This window comes from Pinus tabuliformis, chromosome J, assembly GCF_031772625.1.
Source record: "Pinus tabuliformis cultivar Carrire ecotype Pingquan chromosome J, CPIR1, whole genome shotgun sequence".
NCBI classification, from domain to species: Eukaryota; Viridiplantae; Streptophyta; class Pinopsida; order Pinales; family Pinaceae; genus Pinus; species Pinus tabuliformis.
This window is the reverse complement of record NC_142295.1, coordinates 1,057,250,278-1,057,271,458: the sequence shown is the minus strand read 5'-3', so window position 1 is coordinate 1,057,271,458 and position 21,181 is coordinate 1,057,250,278. Positions and strand designations below refer to the sequence as shown.

General features: G+C 33.4%; 1 non-coding gene across 1 annotated transcript; it reads left to right on the top strand.

Moving 5' to 3' along the window:
* The first annotated feature begins 11,156 nt into the window (after positions 1-11,156).
* Positions 11,157-11,310, top strand: LOC149230605 (5.8S ribosomal RNA). The gene has a single exon (XR_016248515.1). It is a non-coding gene; the product is annotated as a 5.8S ribosomal RNA (ribosomal RNA).
* Positions 11,311-21,181: the final 9,871 nt, after the last annotated feature.

Genomic DNA, 21,181 nt, shown 5'->3' with positions numbered 1-21,181 from the left:
CCTCTACTGATCTCTACTACATGATTTATGACTTTCAATAGTGTGACCTCTGAGATAAGTGTGGTATTTCCTAAACTTGCGCACCACTAACATTACAAATCCACTTGACTATGTATGGAGCTTATCGATGTTACCAAATTCAATACCCTTCCTTTTACAAACCATTCACTTGTGTGTTTTTCTAAAAGAGGATTCCTTCTTGATGTGACCATAATGATGATATAAATTGCAATGAATAAAATAACCTTGTAACCTATAAGTTTGGAGAAAGATACGATTACTCACCTTTACTCTTATACAATCTAGAAGACCTAATAACATTCTAGTTCAACTAGTATATTCACAATTTTTAAATCTAACTTATATAAATCCTTCTCAAAACCCATAAATATCTCCAACTTACTTAATTACTACAAAATGACTTGACTCCAAAATTCCAATGGTAATTTAATGTAACCATATTAGACCATACTAGATGGACTACAAATCTTTACCGTCTAAGATTTAACACAAGGCATCCATCATTAAAAGATAATGCAAAAACATAGGGTGTGCATCATTAAAGAGCTAACAATTATGACCATCATCTCCTTGTGGGACGATTTAGTGGTTGGAACAATGGGATGTTATCCCCTCCACTTGATTTGATATTGAGCGTCACCGAGATTATTCTAACAAGTTATCGATTCACCATGGTAAAGAAAGAAAACAAAACATGACCCTCGTAACAATTTATTCAACCAAATTACTTTAACAAGTTATCAATTCAACATCGTAAAAAAAAAAAAAAAAAAAAAACCTAACCTGATAAAAATTTCTCATCAAGTTCCTCCATAATAGTGGGGCTTTTGACTAAATAATTTTTAATCTACTTTGGACCGCATAAATTTAATCTTTCACCTCACCAAACCACTAGATTCATCATGGTTTAAAACAAAACAAAGAGCGCAACACCTTCCTTCTAACAATTTCTTCTCTTTATTGGTAAACTTAACCATGTTGGAAGTGTCAATAACCATTCTTGACATCCAAACCATAAAGGATATGAATATAACTTTTGTGAAACAAAACGTGTAGAATAGAAGAGAAACCTTCTTTTGACAAATTCAAAATGAGTCACAATTACCCACATGCAACTTCCCTCTCGGATCCAACTTCTCTCGCTTATAGTGAATGCCATATTAACGTGTTATATCATAATGTTTATCCCAGAGTGTGAACCTGTATGAAACAATTGTAGCCTTTGAAATTTGTTGCGTTGCAAATCGTGTTTAGTAGTTTGATTTTGATCACCATGATGATGGATGATGTTTCTTTAAAGAGAATACTTATTCTTATCAAAGGAATTGTGGAAATTCAAGCATATACTTATTCTTATCAAAAGAATTGTGGAAATTCAAGCATTCCACGTGTGGTTAAGGGGATTCCAATCTAGGATCATATAGATAGTGTCTCGGAATAGTGGAATTTGATGCCCGGAAATTTATCACAAATTCTCAACTTGGATTTTTATATCTACAAAATTTATGATTTTTTTTAATTTTCAAATAGAAAAACGATTTTACAATAACATGGAATTTGTATGTTTTTAATAAATATTTACAGTCAAGAGATACATCCAATTTAGGTCCTTTACACTTTCTTTTCATTTCACAGAGAGTCAGTAATATCAATTTATAGGAAACTTTTGTAGAATTGGATGGAACTTTCTTGGTAAAAACTTCAAAATGCGTTGTATTTTGAAATGGTTTCTAAGAAGATTGATGGAGTTTGATTTATTTTTACTCTTTAAATAAAACTTTTTCTAAAAAGAAATGAGAGCCTAGTTTGTTGTAGTAAGGACCTTTGGTTAATCGTATATCTTTACATTTACAATTCTAGTATACATGATTAAGATAACAGGACTTTGTCAATTTTTTTAATAATTTATATAGAATATAATTTTTATTTAAATTTTTTATTATAAATGATATAATATATTTACAATTTTTATTATAAAATATATAACATATTTTTGAGCCGTACCAAAAACAACAAATGTAATAAGATAATAGTAACTTTTTCATTTTTTTTTTTCATCTCTCAAGCTCTCAAGCCAATCTTATAAGAAAAAATGACACTAAAAATTAAACACCGCATTAGTGAATGTTATGGAAATTCAAAATTTAAAACTTTTTATAGATATTTTAATCATGATAATCTCAATAGAAGCATATTAATTTTGCATACATAATATCAATATATCAAAACTATGTATATGAAACTTTAGCTTATTAAATATACCAAACAAGTTATTATTTTATGTGATCTTGTAATTTTTTTCTTTAAAATTGTTTTTTTTCTTCCAATTATTAATATAAACCACGTGTATATTTTTTTTTAATGAACAACATGTAAGAACAATCATGAAAAAAACAATCAAACATCAAGTAACTCTTCGAAGGATATATCCAAAATTTTAAAATTCCATGGGCCATGAGTTTATTCGAAACATAATGAAACTATTATTCAAATGAAAAGTGGTTGTTTTGAGAAATAATAACTTAATAAATGTTTAAATGAGGTCCACAAGAAATATATTAAATGAAGTCCACAAGAAATATACTCATGGAGGGGAACCATTTATAAATTGCATGTCTTCGTGGAGTATATCATCAAGAATTTCATCTTATCTATTAATGGTTGGATCATGAATAGGTGGGTCACAGTGTGGTGGGGTCCAATCCATCATTTCCTTATCTCTCATGCAACTTATTCATGAAAATGGCCAAGTTTGTAGGATCCCACCACATCTCTCCCTCCCCACTTGACCCCAAATATTCCTGAAATATCTAGACGGGGAGTTGTTTAAGCACCAACCATAAGAGTTATTAGTAACCCAATGAGTTTTTGGTAAATTTGAACATTAATTAGACTATAACCAAAGGCCTTGTGGCAAGCTTTGTTTTGAAGAAATGACATTCCTATAAGTAGCATGCCTTAGGTAGATGATTCAATTGATTTATTATTTTATTGTTGTTGTTACATATTCAAAGGAAAACATTGTGGGATCCACCACCCACCCTCTAGGTTCCTAAAATATCAATATGGTCAACATATCAAACACCAACTATAAAAGTGCTCGAGAAGCTAAAGGGACTTTACTAGATTTGATCTTATGGCATACCAATCATTAACATTCATTGGGTGAATAGTTTAGTTGATTGAGCCAATCTTATCGACTCTTTTATAAGGAAACCGCAAGGTGTCTCATCCTCTTCTTGACTATATAGATGGACAATGACTCAATTATCATCCATAATAGTGGTCAACATCGTAGAGGGACTTAATCAAATTTTAACATATGGCCTACCCATTAGTAATATGCATTAGATGAATAGTTCAATTGATTGAGCTACCCTTAGGGATTTTTTTCCAATAAAAAGCTTATCGTATCCCCCCCTATTCCTCAAAATATTTGGATGGAAGGTAGCTCAAATGCCAATCTCAAAAGTGGATGGTAACCCTAGGGGGTTGAAGAATTTCACCCATGGTCTGCCCATGAGAAAATTTCCTTATGGAGATGGTTTGATTGATTGATCTAACCATTGGAGCTATTTTATTATATATACAATATTCTAAATAAAACTAATTAATTCCTTAAAAAGAATTCTCAAAATTGTAATGGAATAATTATCAAAATTGTTTATATTTACAAAATTCTAATTCCCAATGCTCTTAAACTTAAAAAATTACAATTCCAAATACGAACTTAAATGCCTAGCTTAAAGTGTTGTGTTGCTCTAAATTTGAATGACTATCATTCCCAAGATAAATAAATTTCTAAAGCCATCATGTAATTTGGCCATAGTATTTTTACATATTTTTCAAGGCACATATATATATATATATATATATATATATATATATATATATATATATATATATATATTATTTGCTAAAAAAGATGATATGAATTCTTTCGATAAGAATATTACCTATTAAGTTAAGAAAAATTGAAATATTATTAGTTAACTCAAAAGTAGGTTGGTTTAAGAAAGAAAAAAAAAACTTATTGTTTATCTCAAAATAAACTTTTGAATGTTTATTAAAAAATGAAAAAAGTAAATAAAACTAATTTTTTATATATTTGTTTTTTAAAAGGAAAATTTTGAATAATAATCATAATAATAATAATAATAATAATAATAATAATTATTATTATTATTATTATTATTATTATTATTATTATTTAAAACCATATTGTAACCTAGCCATAAAAAGTTTGCATACTTTTCAAATTAACTATATATATATATATATATATATATATATATATATATATAATATTTGTTAATTAAAGAGAAAGGGAAAAATATTTCGATCCATGTTGGCAAAAAAAAATTAAGTTTATAAACTCAAAAGAAAGGGGGCATTGTTATTAGGAGCACCATTTTTAGATTCAAGGATCCATTTATAGTCAAGCATCCAATTTAGGTCCTTTACACTTTCTTTTCATTTCACAGAGAGTCAGCAATATCAATTTATAGGAAACATTTGTAGAATTGGATGAAACTTTCTTGGTAAAAACCTCAAAATGCGTTGTTATTCTAAATTCACTCCATCTTGTTACCTTGTATTTTGAAATTGTATCTAAGAACATATAAATTGGTCACAAGAACATTGATGAACTTTGCTTTATTTTTACTCTTTAAATAAAACTTCTTCTTAAAAGTAATGAGAGTCTAGTTTGTTGTTAAGTACGGACCTTCTGTTAATCTATCTTTATAATTTAGATAGAGTATATCTTTACATTTACAACTTTAGTATAAATGATTAAAGTAACAAGACTTTGTCAATTTATCTTTATATTTTATATAGAATATAATTTTTATTTACATTTTTTATTATAAATGATATAACATATTTACAATTTTTATTATAAAATATATAACATATTTTTTAGCGGTACCAAGAACAACAAATGTAACAAGATAATAATAGCTTTTTACACTTTCTTTTCATCTCTCAAACTCTCAAGTCAATTTTAAATTAAGAAAAAATGACACTAAAAATTAAACACCACATCAGTGAATGTTATGGAAATTCAAAATTAAAGACTTTTTATAGATATTTTAATCATGATAATCTCAATAGAGGCATATTAATTTTGCATACATAATGTCAATATGTGTTTTCTAAAATTCTTGATAAACATAAATGAAATCAATTAGATAACTTGTTTTGAAATTACAATTCACATATGGAAATATCAATGAAATAAAATATATGTATATAAAAGTTTAGCTTATTAAATATATCAAAAATATGTATATGAAAGTTTAGCTTATTAAATATACCAAACAAGTTATTATTTTATTTGATCTTGTAATATTTTTTTCCTTAAAATTGTTTTTTTCTTCCAACTAATTTTTTTTTTTTTTCTACGTAAATACTAATTCTATTAAAAAAGAGAAAATTATGTACATGGAGGTCGAGACCTCAGAGAGGGCAGAGGCCAGCCCTCAGCCAGAGATTCTAAGGCATACATATCATACTATCTGCCATTTCTGGATTACAGACTTCAAAAAAAAAAATTGTTAGACAGTGACCCACTAAAAATAATTATGCTCTGAGTCTAACATGACATAGCTATCGCCGTCAGAGGCTTTACTAAGACGCATGTTATCATGCCCGTCATGAACAAAAGAGGCAAAACAGAACCCATCAAACCCAAAGTTGTTGCTGCAAACTGAGAACAGGTTGGCTAGCGCCAAAAACTTAAACAAGAACTGAAACCAGACATAGGACCAGAGACCTAGAAACAAAGACACATAGCAAAAAACAAACAGAGCGAAGGCAAGTATGCCACCCGTCGGTGATGAACCAGCCTTAATCTGCATGTTGCGGAGAGTCGGGCATGTCCTTATCCACCTGGCTAGACGAAGCAACCCAGGTGACGAAACCATTGTCTTCAATTCCTTCAATGCCACCTTCTGGAGGAGTTACCAGGTTGAGAATGCTGCCTGCACAATGAGTCGGTCCACAGGCAAGAATCTCGTGCTGTGTTGAATCGGCCGGATGCGGAGGCGCTTCAGAAACAGGGGTGTCATCCTGCATGTTGTCAGCATTAAACACCACCCCAGCCATCTCCCCCTGAAGGATGTTGTCTTCCTGAGATTGAGAGGTGGTGGTGTGGGCTGAGCTGTTGGGATTGTCCTCTTCCTCAGCAAGAATGACTGTGATACTAGCAGAGAAAACTGGCCTGTTGAGTCTGTTGTGGAAGGTGAACCGGGTAGTTTGAAAGGAATTGTGCAGGAGAGGCATAGCTTGACCAGAGGGTGGTGAGGATGGGGAGGCCGAAGTAATGGGGATGACATTCTGAGGAGCGGACCGAGAGGTTCTGCCTCTGTTCGTTTTTTCTTCCAACTATTAATATAAACCATGTGTATATTTTTTTTTAATGAACCACGTGTAAGAACCATCGTGAAAAAAACAATCAACCATCAAGTAACTCTTCGAAGGATATATACAAAATTTTAAAATTCCATGGGCCATGAGTTTATTCATAACATAATGAAACTATTATTCAAAGGAAAAGTGGTTGTTTGGAGAAATAATAACTTAATAAATGTTTAAATGATCACAAGAAATATAATCATGGAGGGGAACCATTTATAAATTGCATGTCTTTGTGGAGTATATCATCAGGAATTTCATCTTATCTTTTAATGGTTGGATCATGAATAGGTGGGTTGCAGTGTGGTGGGGTCCAATCCATCATTTCCTTATCTCTCATGCAACTTATTCGTGAAAACTGCCAAGTTTGTAGGATCCCACCACATCCTTCCCTCCCCACCCGACCCCAAATATTCCTGACATATCTAGACGAGGAGTTGTTTAAGCACCAACCATAAGAGTTATTAGTAACCCAATGAGTCTTTGGTAAATTTGAACATTAATTAGACTATAACCATAGGCCTTGTGGCAAGCTTTGTTTTGAAGAAATGACATTCCTATCAATAGCATGCCTTAGGTAGATGATTCAATTGATTTATTATTTTATTGTTGTTGTTACATATTCAAAGGAAAACATTGTGGGATCCACCACCCACCCGCTAGGTTCCTAAAATATCAATATGGTCAACATATCAAACACCAACTATAAAAGTGCTCGAGAAGCTAAAGGGACTTTACTAGATTTGATCTTATGGTAGACCAATCATTGACATTCATTGGGTGAATAGTTTAGCCAATCATTAACATTCATTGGGTGAATAGTTTAGTTGATTGAGCCAACCTTATCGACTCTTTTATAAGGAAACCTCAAGGGATCTCATCCTCTTCTTGAATATATAGATGGACAATGACTCAATTATCATCCATAATAGTGGTCAACATCATAGAGGGACTTAATCAAATTTTAACATATGGCCTACCCATTAGTATATGTATTAGATGAATAGTTCAATTGATTGAGCTACCCTTAGTGATTTTTTTCCAATAAAAAGCTTATGGGATCCCCTCCTATTCCTCAAAATATTTGGATGGAAGGTAGCTCAAATGCCAATCTCAAAAGTGGATGGTAACCCTAGGGGGTTGAAGAATTTGACCCATGGTCTGCACATGAGAAAATTTCCTTATGGAGATGGTTTGATTGATTGATCTAACCATTGGAGCTATTTTATTATATATACAATATTCTGAACAAAACTGATTAATTCCTTAAAAAAAAATCTCAAGGTTTCATAGACCAAGGTTAGTCCTAGTTGACATTAGCAACCATCATCATCACAATTATGCATATTTCCCAATTCACGTTACCAATGGGGAAGTCATATGTTCAAATCTGGTTAAGTGTCTCTATATTATTGACCATTATTATGGATAGTAATTTAATCATTGCCCATCTCGATATTTTGGGAAGCCAAAGGATGAGGGAGATCCCCCGATTTTTTCTTTTGAATATATAACAACAACAAAATAAAATAATCAATGAATTAAATCATCTTCTTCAGGAATGTAGCTAACTAAGAGGCCATATGCATGGCAAGTTCAAATCAAGTTGATTCCTTTGAGATTAGTAGCCATCATTGTGATTATTGTTTGAGTTGCCTTCATATAAATGTTGCAATCGGAATAATGTTAGAATTTCCCTTTTCAAATTTCATCCACAGAAACACAAAAAATATGTGTTGAAGTTATTTATTCTAAAACCATATTTATAATGTCCTAGAGAAGGGCATAAAGGCAAAGAAAGTTTCAAAACATAAGTCTAATTTCCCTCTTGGATCCAACCTCTTTTGCTTACTCAATGATTATCTTGTTTCTCATGTATTGGGAGATGTTGAATCATCTGCTCAGGGAGCAATGACATCATGTAATATGCCTTCCTCAATATTTTTTTTTATCATAAAAGAGCAAGATGACATGTATTTTTTAATATTTATTTCCTACCAGAACATATGCACATATGACGTCTTATGGAGACATAATATATTTGTTTGAAAGGAACCATGAAATAATAATATTTCTTAACTTTCTACAAATCCAATTTTTATTTGAGTTTTCAAAAGTAAACACGAGACTCTAAACCGTGCGTTAATTTTTTCTGGGATGGGTGCTTATATTTTTTCAGACTCTAGTGTATCTTTTCTTGTTTGGGACTCATAACGTCAATGCTCACATGGAAGAGGTGTTTTGTGATGAAGATTTGTGATTTCATGGTTTGACAATGGTGTATCCCTTTTAGTGGGACAATGGCTTCATTGATGTCGAGAGATTTTTCGTGCACTATTTCAACTGGGTCTTATAAATGACCAAGATGTTGCTATAGTGTGGTCTACCTTGGATATTTGGGTGAGGTTTCAATCTAGCTTTAAATATTTTCTTGTATGGAGGGGTTCTAGTGCCAGAAAGACTAATATGTGATGGTTTTGTATATATGTAATAAGTAGTAGTTCGTATAAGTGACAGAGCTTGAGAACTAACTTTCGGTACTCCCTATGTATGCATAATGCTATCTATGTAATCCAGTTCTCTTGAATAATACAAATCTTTTTATTCACAAAAAAAATGTGAGTACTGGGATGATTGGCATGCCCAACTTGTGGCTTGAATAACCACGGCCTAGGGCATCTAAGCCATCAAAACAACCCATGGATTTCACCCAACTTGGGACACACCAACCCCTAGTATGACTAGATCTTTTTCCCATGGGTTTTTGAATTGATGACCTTTTCAAAAGAGATTGTCTTAACAGAGTACCCTGTTACTATCTATTCTACATCCTATGGGAAATTCATATAAAATTAATTTAAAATAAAGCTATAATTTAGTTAATTTTGATGATTTTTTAATCTCAAAAAAGTGCGATGTATGATGAGGTAAGTTCATTGATGATTGTCATGGATTCATGCCTATTAACATATACTAGCATTTAATCTATATGGTCGTGATAGTTCAACTAATATATTCACCACTTTTAAAGCTAACACACATAAATCCTTGTTAGAGCTCATAAATATTCCCAAATTGCTTCATGGATGCTTCAAAGTGGCTTCACTCCAAAATTCCAATAGTAATGTAGGAAACATAGCAAATGTGGGATGCAACAAGGCATCCATCATTTAATGGTTAACAGAGAATTACCCCAATATAAATCTCATGTTTTGATCTTTTCATCATCATCACCATTCTTGATGACACAAACGATCAACCCTTGTGACAAAATATGAAAAGTGAGTATATATCCAATGGATTTTCCCCATACCTTGCACATCCATTCTCTTAATTCTCTTTGATTCATGAGTCTTTATATACATACAAAAGTCAATTCTTTCAGAGGGATTGTTTGGTCCATCAAAAGATCTTTCCCAATCACCATTTGAATTATCTCCTCTCTTTTCTTAACTCATTATCTTCTTCACTTCTTTTTTGTTGGCCTCTTAATAACTATGCCCCTACATTGAACCTTGACCTTCTAACCAATTATTTGACATCCAATAAATCCTTTAGACCATTATCACCTAGAACTTCATCCCTAAACACTAGTGCGCATAGAATATTCTCTAAAGTCTCCAATATCTTAAAAATTATTAACTTATCACAAGCTAAATCAAAATTATCTTAGAAAAATTCTAAAATAAATTACTTCTAACTTTAAACCCTCCCTCCCTTGCTTTAAACTAAAAACACATACCACTAAGGCTTAATAAAACCTTTTTCCAAAACCTAATAAAATCCTTTCCTCTCTCAACGAGGTAATTCATTCTCGAATGTTCTTTCCTTGGTTAATTCAATATTATAAAACATCATAATGTTATTTCTCTTATTCGTTCAATACCATAAAACATCATAAAAGTACAAGTCCTAGAGTGAAATTCCTTCTTAAAATGTTCCACAATCATTTAAGAACTTCCAAAAGTCCTACCGTAAAAAGGTATACCAATTCATTTGTTGAAAAGAAGAAAATGCCCTTTACATAGTCTTCATAATTTCACGTATAGAATAGAAAATCGAATACTTAACGTGCCAAAAAGTTTTCTTATAACTAACGAAGAAATAGACCACTCATTAAAATAAAATAAGAATATGGTTTTTAAATAAAAAAATATACATAGGACTTGGTCACAAAGAAAAATGGACCATTCAAATTAAAATTCTTGGTAAACTTACCCATGAAGGAAATGAATAATTCTTCGTAACCAAAGCGTGCAGAACAGAAGAGCCAACGGCCAACTTTGGTTGACAAAATCCACGTGACATGATGATGACATAATAAAAAATGTATGATGACAATTTTTGTTGACTCGAAATGTAGCATTGAATCTGAATGTAGCTTTGCCTTCGACGCAAACCTTTCCCGTTTTTCGAAATATAAATAAGCTGTTACAGCGCCAATCTATGTAAACAATTGCAGTCTTTCAACTCTGTATTGCGGCAGAGCGCGTTTATCAGTTCGAATTTGATCAACGTCATGATGAAGGGTCCATTCAAAGTGATTGCGGGTTTCTCTTTCTTTCATGTGTTTTTCTTCCTTTCCTCCTTTTGGTCCTTAGCCTTACATTTGTCGTGGGGGTGCCCCTGTTCAGTGTTGTGGCGGATTTTTCGGTAATACGTGGAAATGACTCTCCCTGTTCAGTGTTGTGGCGGATTTTTCGGTAATACGTGGAAATGACTCTCCGCAACGGATATCGCGGCTCTTGTTACGATGAAGAACATAGCGAAATGCGATACTTAGTGTGAATTGCATAATCTCGTGAATAATCGAGTTTTTGAACACAATTTGCGACCGAGGCCTCGACCGAGGGCATGTATGTCTAGGCGTCACATCCCATTCAAACGCGCTCCCTGCAATATGTTAGGGAGCAGCGGAGCTAGTCGTCCGTGCCCAATGCAATGCAGTGCGGTTGACTGAAATACCTCAAACGATGTTTCGTGCCGTGCGTCAATGAGTGGTGATCTTGTCCCCTTGGATGGGCAGTGGGCGTTAGTTGATGTGGGCTTTTTGTGGCATCGGTTGAACTTGCTTTGCTCTCTCTTGCCCTCCCATCAGGTAGGGTGGATTTAGTTCTAACTTGCGACCTTGGCTTAGGCGAGAACACCCACTGAGTTTAAGCATATAATTAAGCGGAGGAAAAGAAACTTACAAGGATTCCCCTAGTAGCGGCGAGCAAACCAGGAAGAGCCCAGCAAGAAAATAGGGCGGCAGCGTTGCCTGAATTGTAGTCTGTAGAAGCGTCCTCAGCAGCGGACTTGGCCCAAGTCCCTTGGAAGGGGGCGCCTGAGAGGGTGACAGCGTCATCGGGCCAGAACCCTGCCACATCACGAGGCGTTGTCGGCGAGTTGGGTTGTTTGGGAATGCAGCGCTAATTGGGTGGTAAATTTCGTCCAAGGCTAAATACGGGTGAGAGATGGATAGTGAACAAGTATCGCGACGGAAAGATGGAAAGGACTTTGAAAAGAGAGTTAAAGACTGCTTGAAATTACCGGGAGGGAAGCGGATGGAGGTTGTCGATGTGTCTCAGTTGGATGTGGAACAACTCAGGCTGGTCCGCCGCTCAACTTGAGGCGCAAACCAACACGGGTTGTTGCATTGTCACAAGCGCGAGTGGATTACTTCTTGTCGGTTTTTCGTTGCAGTGGTGGACGAATGAAGCGTGCGCCCTTGGGGAGGGCCGTGTGCACCTTTATGGTCGTGGTGTTGGTCGACCCACCCGAACGAGTTTACACGAATGCCCTCAAATGACCCGCCTAAACGAGTTTGCATGGGCGCCCTCGAACGACCTGCTCGAACGAGTTTACATGGATGCCTAAACGACTTTACATGGCCGCCCTCACACGACCCGCCCGAATGAGTTTACACAGGCGCCCTCAAACGTCCCGCCTAAAAGAGTTTACATGGGCACCCACACAAGACTGAAATGAAGGCACAAGGGAGAGTCGGGCAAATGCGCTGCACGAACGTGCACAAAGCCCACCCCAGGTCACAACTTAGCATTTTTTATAGTGGTGGTTTTAGGTACATGGTTATGGTGGTTAGTGGCATTAAAGTCCATGGATTGTATGTGATGAAGCATTTAAAAAATTTGGGGATTCTCCATTAATGTGTTTGAGTTGAACAAAAGGCTCATTTGGTTGTCGAGGACGTTGGCTAGCTTAATTGCTTTATGTTGGCTAGCTTAACTACTTTTAAGTCGAGGTATGACTGTGTTTATGCCTTATTATTAGACTAGTTTTTCTCCTATTGAGATTTTCCATAATAAATCATGATATGTAAAGTTTGTGTGTTGATATTATGTATATGTATGTGTTTATCATATCATTATTTCTCTCATATTATAAAAATGAAGCATAGTTGGCCTATTTGTAGAACCATAGAAGAACAAGTTGGAACAAAAGATAAAGCAGTTAATCCATGGCCGGAATATATGCATAATAAACTTGGCATTGCCATCTATCATGTAAGCAAGCAGTTTGTCATTCAAGTATAATATTTCCAGTTGTTTCTCAGAATCAGATATTATGACTTCCTTTGAAGAAAAATTTAGTCATTTACCAATGCTTTTGCGAATAGAAAAGGTTTAGAAAATTTATCTTCCTAGTCATCATTAGAAAGATGTATTTGTCCTAATCAACAATATTGTTGAACAGTCAATTATCACACTATAAACTATGTGCCCCTTAATCTACAATGTTTCTTCTATGTAAACAATAAACTAATACCAAAAGCTCATTCCTCTCTATTTCATAGAGTCTTCAAATCACTTGAAGGGAACACTATCCATGTAATGGGAGAAAAACTTTCTGGTTAAGCAACCAGTTGGCTAGTTTTATTTTTATAGCAGAGCCCTGGTTGGCGTGGTTTTCTTTCCTATCACTATCAGTACTATCAAGGAACATGCAAACTAAGGCGTGTTTACTGCATCGATATTGAGAGGCTGTATGTATAACAAAAACTAGATCTTAGTCATAGAGCTTGTTCATCTAAGAGTTTCTCTTTGTCCACCTTGCACAAGTCCTGTGCAGAGTGGAAATATAAGCCTCTTGAATTATAATTTGATCAACTAGATGAAATATTAAGAAGTGATTTTGTGCAGGGCATAGCTGTATTCTAATCGAAAACAGGATTCAGGAAGACCTGACTTTTTCCATTCTTGTAGAAATCCCAGTTCTTCTGATCTAGAGGCAGAAAAGATGAGCCTAAAGATGATGTTTCCACAACGGCACAATACCTTCTCTAATCTAGTCTTTGTTACTTGCTTCTCGCTGGCATCTTGCACACAAATTTTCTCCACCATGGTCAATCTCTTTTGAGGATAGCTCCATTTAGGAACAACGCCCAACTATGTGTTCACCTTCTTCAAGGGTGTTACTTAGCGTTCCGATTCTAATACTTCGTCTTATTCGTATCGAATTCCTAGGATTCTCCCTATGATCAGAAACTTTGATCATATGTTTTGGGCTTTATGTTCATTGAGAAAAAAACGGGGAAATGTTAAAAACAGCACAGATCAAAAGATGCCAATAAGAAGAATTTCAAAGGCCATAAGCCTTCATGCAATCTCAGAAAATTCGTCAAACTTGAGCCACTGAAATATATTCTTAAGGGTACCAAAAAATTTTACCTTCGGAAAAGCATCGAGATGTCGGTTTCACATCCCCCTACAGCTCTAGATCGCCCCTTCTACCCTCAAAAAATGGCACTGTGCACATACACAAATACAGGATACATTGGATAACAAGAAATGTTACGAAAATCTGAGGAAAACTAAACTAATAAACATGGTCATGGCTAAAATAGAGTAACATGGACAAACTCTGTCTAGGCATGTGCATAGCTTCCAACCCATGGTGAGAACTTGGGTGCTTTAGCTCAAGCCATAAATCTAAATCAAAACTAAAACCTGTTCCAAAAGCAACAAATTGAGTTCTAACTAGCTTGAGAAAGGAAAAATAATGAAAAACGAAAAAACTACCTTGGGCAATATGTTATTCTTTGATAGCCTATGGTATTTGTTAATTTCTATAATATTTTTGGAATTCAAATAATTAGAGTTTTAGTTTTATTTTTTAATAAAAAATAAACGAATTAAAAATATTAATTTTAATTTATTTTTTTGGTTGTATGAATTAGGTAAACTAAATGCTATATTATATCAAAAAAAATATGATAACAAGTTATGTGTGTATGATTGGTCTCTCACTAGCTTAGATCTAGTTTAACTTTGGATCTATCAAGCCTTGAGAGGGATCAAATCTCTAGAAGTGAAAACTACTGACTGTTTTATATAGAAAAGACTCAAGGATCCATCAAGCCTTGAGAGGGATCAAACCTCTAGAAGTGAAAACTACTGACTCTTTTATATAGAAAATTAAGACTCAAGTAGAGATCGCATCCATTGACACAACCCTTTTTTATTGCAAGGATTGCAGTGGTTCCTTGGTCTAGAGGTTAGAAAGTTTTTTCCCTTCAGTGTGGCATTGTGCACTCCATAAGGTGACATTGATGATGTACCCTGGCATGTAGCACAAGGATATAGTTTCCTTCCACATTCTCGACTCCTCCTTTCGACGTTCCTTTGCACCTCTCATTGCAATTGCTAGTTTTATTTATTGTCATATATAAAACTACTTAAATTGCTAGGGTTGAGATATTATAATAAACTTAATTAGCCCTCCCAAGTAGAGGGAACTTACTTTAAAACTATAGTTTATGGTTTGCAATAGCAGTTCAGTACAACCAATTTTCTACAGAAATAGAAATAAATGATGTAAAAATGTAGTACAACAGTGTAATAAGCAGTAAATGCCCAAGAATAGACTTCAGTTTTAAACTAACTGAACAACAGTTATAATCTTCATCTAGATAGAACTATCTCTGAAACTAAAATATCCCTGAGATAGAACACAAGAAAGAAACTTTTTCCTAGAAGGTATGGAGAATGTTATATTAGAAACATCTTTCTTAAGAGGAAAACCATAATTTCTAATTAATTGTGCCAAATTAATCGCCTCCTTAATTTTATGGGGTGAAATGAGTGCAAATATGTAATCCCTATACTCAGAATTGAGGCGCAATAGTATGTTCCCTTTTATGTTTCAAAATCTGTTGAATTCATCCAATCTGTTTACCGTGCGAAGAGGTTCAGTCAGACCTTCAGTCATAATGTAATAGGTAATGAAATCAGGTTTGCATCTTCTTTTCCTTAGTTCCTCCAACACCGAGAAATCTTGTTCAATTCTAGTGCCCCAGTAAAGCCCATTGATCACCAATGTTGCTATAATTGAGCCTGGAAAATATTTGTTTTGCTTAATTTCATCTACCCTACCAAAGAAATTCTTAGGTCCCCTGACCTACAAAAAAATCCCAATAAAAATCCCAAATATAACAACATTCACTGGAATTCTACTAGACCTCATTTCATAATACATTGCCCATCTCAGGAAAGACTCCACAATAGATAATTACAAACATCTGTATTCAATTTGTGACCTAGAGTCTTCAATTCCATCAACCTCTTATTTGCATCTTTGGATCTCTTAGACTGTATGTGTGCAAAGATAATAGTTATTAATGCATAAGAGGATATGGCTATTATATGAAGCTTCAAATTTTTTTGGAATCTTATCTATGGCCCTGAATTGTTTGGCATTCTTAATAGGTGGAGTTATGAGAGTAACCTGGTTGTTGAGTGACCTAGTTGAAAAGCAAAGAGAGCATGGTGGCGTTTGAGGGTGTGGTGGGCTGTATGATGACTCGCATAATGAGTGGGTTGCATGATGATTTGTTAATAAGCGAAGGGTTGGAGCCATTGCAAATCTCTCTCCATAATGTTTCTAAAACATGGTAGGGACTAGCCACGTTATGGCTTTAACATTTTTTATCCATTAACTTCTTAGTTAATGGAATATATTTCCATTCACCATTTCTAGCATATATGTTTCATGTAACATGCTTTTGAGTTAAATGTATCAAGATAATAATAACATTTTCACCACCACACCAACCAAATTAGAAATACCCCTTTAAATAATATTGTTCTCATCCACATTTGTGACAAGGATAATTTATAGTTATTTTGAAATTTTACATAGATATTATTCCATCTTTCAAATCTTTTCAATAATATTGTTCTCATCCACATTTGCGATTAGGATAGTTTATAATTATTTTGTAAATTAACAAGATATTATTCCATCTTTCAAATTAGCAAGCTTATCTTAAATCAACAAAATATATTCCTAGAAAACACCACCTTAGTAAATGCTATAGAAATTAAAGTTTAAAGAACTCTTTATTGATATTTTGATATGATAGTTTCAATTTAGTATATTTACTTGAGATAGAAGATATCAATATGTGCTTGTTAATATTTTTGATAAGTATTAACTTGTTAAGAAATTACAATTCACATATCGATATATTAGTGAAATAAAAGATATGTATGAAAGTCAAGTTATTAAAGAAATAAAAAAGATATTTTTTTTATATGGTTTTGTAATTATTATTTTTCTTAAAATTGTTTTCTCTTTTAATTGTTATATAGACACACACATGATTTATAATAACAATTAAAAGAGAAAACAATTTTAAGAAAAATAATAATTACAAAACCATATAAAAAAATATCTTTCTTATTTCTTTAATAACTAGACTTTATACATATCTTTTATAATATTTTAAGGAATATATCTAAAAATTCAAAATTCCATATCCTAAGGGATTAATTGAAACATAATGAAAATATTAGTCATAGGGATAGTTGGAGAAATAACAACATTATAAATGGTTAGATGACCAAAATAAATATAGACATTAAGGGGAACCATTCATAATTTGCATGTCTTGGTGGATTATCTTTATCATTAAGAATTACAAACCAATCCACTGATGGTTTTCTCATCAATAGGTATGGTGGGATCTAATCCATCAATGCCTTATCTTTCATGCAAATTCACCATGGAAATGGTCAACTTTGGTCGAGCGCCATCGACAATATGGATTAGTAACCCAATGAGACTCAGGACTATAACCAAAGACCTCATGGTGAACTTTGTCTTCAAGAAATCCAACCAAATAGATTGACCTAACCCATTAGTTTATATTGTAATGTGTTTGTATCTGCAAACATGCACACACTCAAACATTAATAACAATAATGGCTAGTAGTCCTCAGAGACTTGACTTCATTTTTAAATATGACCTATGTTCTCCCCATCAATAGAATCCCTTAGGAAAATAATTAAATTAATTAGTTGTTTTATTGTTGTTAATGTTGTTATATTCAAAGGAAAATATTGTGAGATGAACCACCCCACCTTACAAATTCTGAAAAAATCAAGATCGCTAGCATATAAATTGTTAACTATAATAGTGGTTGGTAAGTTAAAGGGAATCTATCAGATTGAAACTATGGCCTCGCAATCACTAACATGAATTAGGTGAATAGCTTAGCTAATTGAGATCAACCTTATGAATTCTTTTCCAAGAAACCTCAAGGGATTCCAACCTCTTCTTGAGTATATAGATGGAAAATAACTCAACTACCAACCACAATAGTGGTTGATCATGTAGAGGGACTTTATCAAATTTGAACATATGACCTGCCAATTGTTAAGATGTATTAGGTGAATACTTCAATTTATTAAACTAACCCTTAGGGATTTTTTTCCAAGAGAAACCTCAAGGGATCCCCACCTCATCACCATATTATTTGGATGGAAGGTAGCTTAACTCCAATCACAAAAGTGGTTGCTAACTGTAAGGAATTTAAACATATTTGAAACCATGGCCTCCCCATATAAACATGATTTATGCAGATGGTTTGAGTGATTGAGCTAAATCCTGAGTTATTTACTATATGTATATATAATATTCCAAATAAAACAAAATTCTTGAAAAAAATCTCAAGGTTTAATAAACCAAAGTTAATTTCTAGTAATTGAGTTGTTGTCAACCTCAATATTTTGGGAAGCTGGAAGAAGGGGCAGATCCCATAATGTTCTATTCTTGAATTTATAACAACAATAATAAAATAGATAATCAACTAAATCATATTTTGAAGTCATGTTGCTAATAGGAGGACATAAATCACAAGTTCAAATCAAGTTGATTCCTTCGACATTATTACCAATAATTGTGATTAGCGATAGATTTTCCTTCATCCAAATATTCTAACTAAAATTAATGTTAATTTTTTTTTTTCAATTTGGTCCATGAAAGAGGAATATAGGTTTCTCTTATGACACATAAACTTATGAAATGTTCAATGTTGTTGAGAGCTTATAGTGGCTATGGTTTACATTATCCAACTCTCCTAATTCCATAATTATTCCCCATGTGAAGGAGTTATAATCACTACAATTGAGTTGGTGCAATCCAAGTATGCAGGTTAGATCCGATTGAATTTCTTTTGTAATTGTTCTACTATAGAAGAACTCCATTCTCTAGCTATAGAAGAAAAGTTAACAATCTGTGAAGTTAAACATTCGAATCCCATGGAATTTCCTTTGGCATTGATATACTAAGGAATTTTCTCATCATATTATTCATGAGATAAGCATCTAACCATGGCATAGATACATGCATGAATTCCCTTGTTTAGTCCCTAAATCCATGAAAACAAAGAGACCATTAATTGCAACATTTTATCAAAAGTCTAGAAGATATCCGTCACCTAGATCTTCCATCTCTAAAGCCAAAAAAGAAAGACATTGTCCTCTTTAATAGGGATTTGGTTGAAAAATTTACAAGTCTTTGGCCCAATCCAAAAGTTGTGGAACCATGGACGACAAAGAATTAGCCATTGAAGTTAAAAGGATAGAGAAACCCATTTCTTTTGGTCATGGTTATTACATTTTTTGTCTTTAAAACAAGGAAAAAAGAGATGTGATTTTCATGTCTCGTCCATACTTCACATTTCTAGGGTAATATATCTCTCTCAGTGGACCCTCGACTTTAACCTTGAATAGAAGATTACAATACTTGAAATGTGAATCAAATTGGCTCACCTTCCATTGAGTTACTATAACGATGGCTCCTTAAAAGAATTTGGAAAAAAAACATAGTCATTGTATAGATAGAGAAAAACACAAAGGGAATCTATATTCTTGTACAAGAATATGCATGGAATGGGATTTGGATAATGGGTTGTTAGAAGCTTTGCAAATAAACCTAAATGGGTGGATTCAACATGTTAGGAACCAGCTCACAAAAGGATAGAAAAGATAGATCAATGCCTTAGAATTCAACCTCTTCGAGGGGAAAACCTCCTTTACATTACACAAATGAACAATTCTTCGATGGTACAAATTACTAAACCTCCCTTCTATATATAGGAGTCTAAGGGGTCACAATATAATCAAGCCGACATAACAATAATAACATAAGGGCACAAAAATAACAATAGTGGGTTCCTATGGGGCATACTAATAACAATATGGGGACAATAGGGGCACAATAATAACAATAATGGATACAATGAAAATAGTAATGGGGGAATCACTAGTATTATACAGGCCTAACACAACATCAAGTGGCAGATTATACCTAGATCACATTCAAGTACATGGTTTTTCATGCTCCATTCACTAGTAGAAAATGATGAAATTAATGACTACGTGACTAAAGACGTTAGTCATCACAATTATTTCAAGTGAATTACTACTAAATTTGAGCAATTTTAAGTGATCAAACTAAACATGACTAACTTAAACGACTAATTTAGTCTAGGGATAAAATATACAACTAGCTAATAAGTTACTAAACTAAAAGCGACTAACTTAAATGACTAATTTAGTCTAGGATTGAAAAATATGACTAGATAATAAGTGAAAAAATTATTTCATTGATTAATTATATAATTGATTAATTAGCCATTGAAGCTAAAAGGATAGAGAAAACCATTTCTTTTGGTCATGGTTATTACATGTTTTGTCTTTAAAGCAAGGAAAAAAGAGATGATATTTTCACGTTTGGTCCATACTTCATATTTTTAGGGGAATATATCTCTCTTAGTGGACCCTCAACTTTAACCTTGAATAAGATATTACAATAGTTGCAGTGTGAATCAAATAAGCTCACCTTCCACTGAGTTACTATAATGATGGCTCCATAAAAGAATTTGGAAAAAAAACATAGTCACTATATATAGAGAGAAAAACTCGATGGGAATCTATATTCTTGTACAAGAATATGAATGGAGTGGGATTTGGATAATTGGTTGTTAGAAGCTTTACAAATAAACCTAAATGGACTGAGTCAACATCAAGTGGTAGATTATACCTAGATCACATTCAACCACATGGTTTTTCATGCTCCATTAGGGGAATTTTGAGGGTAAAAATGACCCTCAAAACAAAAATGTACTAACAAAATTAACTTTAAAAGAACCAATAGGATTCAAATGGTTATGTCATCCCCAAGGGAAAATATTTTGGAGGGAAAAGAAGAAACCTAATATTTTGGCTATTCTACTTGTGGTTCACTCAAATTTTAAGAGCTAAAACATGTTGGTTGCATAATTAAATTCCACATCCAACAAGTACCCAATTAGAGACACTGTTTTCATGTATTTTCAAATTTTTCAGTGTGGATCTACTCTGAAGTATGCAGAGTGGGTAGTCATTGGATGTGGAATTTAATTCCACTTCCAATGGGTGTCTACTATTTAATTTTGGGTGAACCTACAAGGAGACA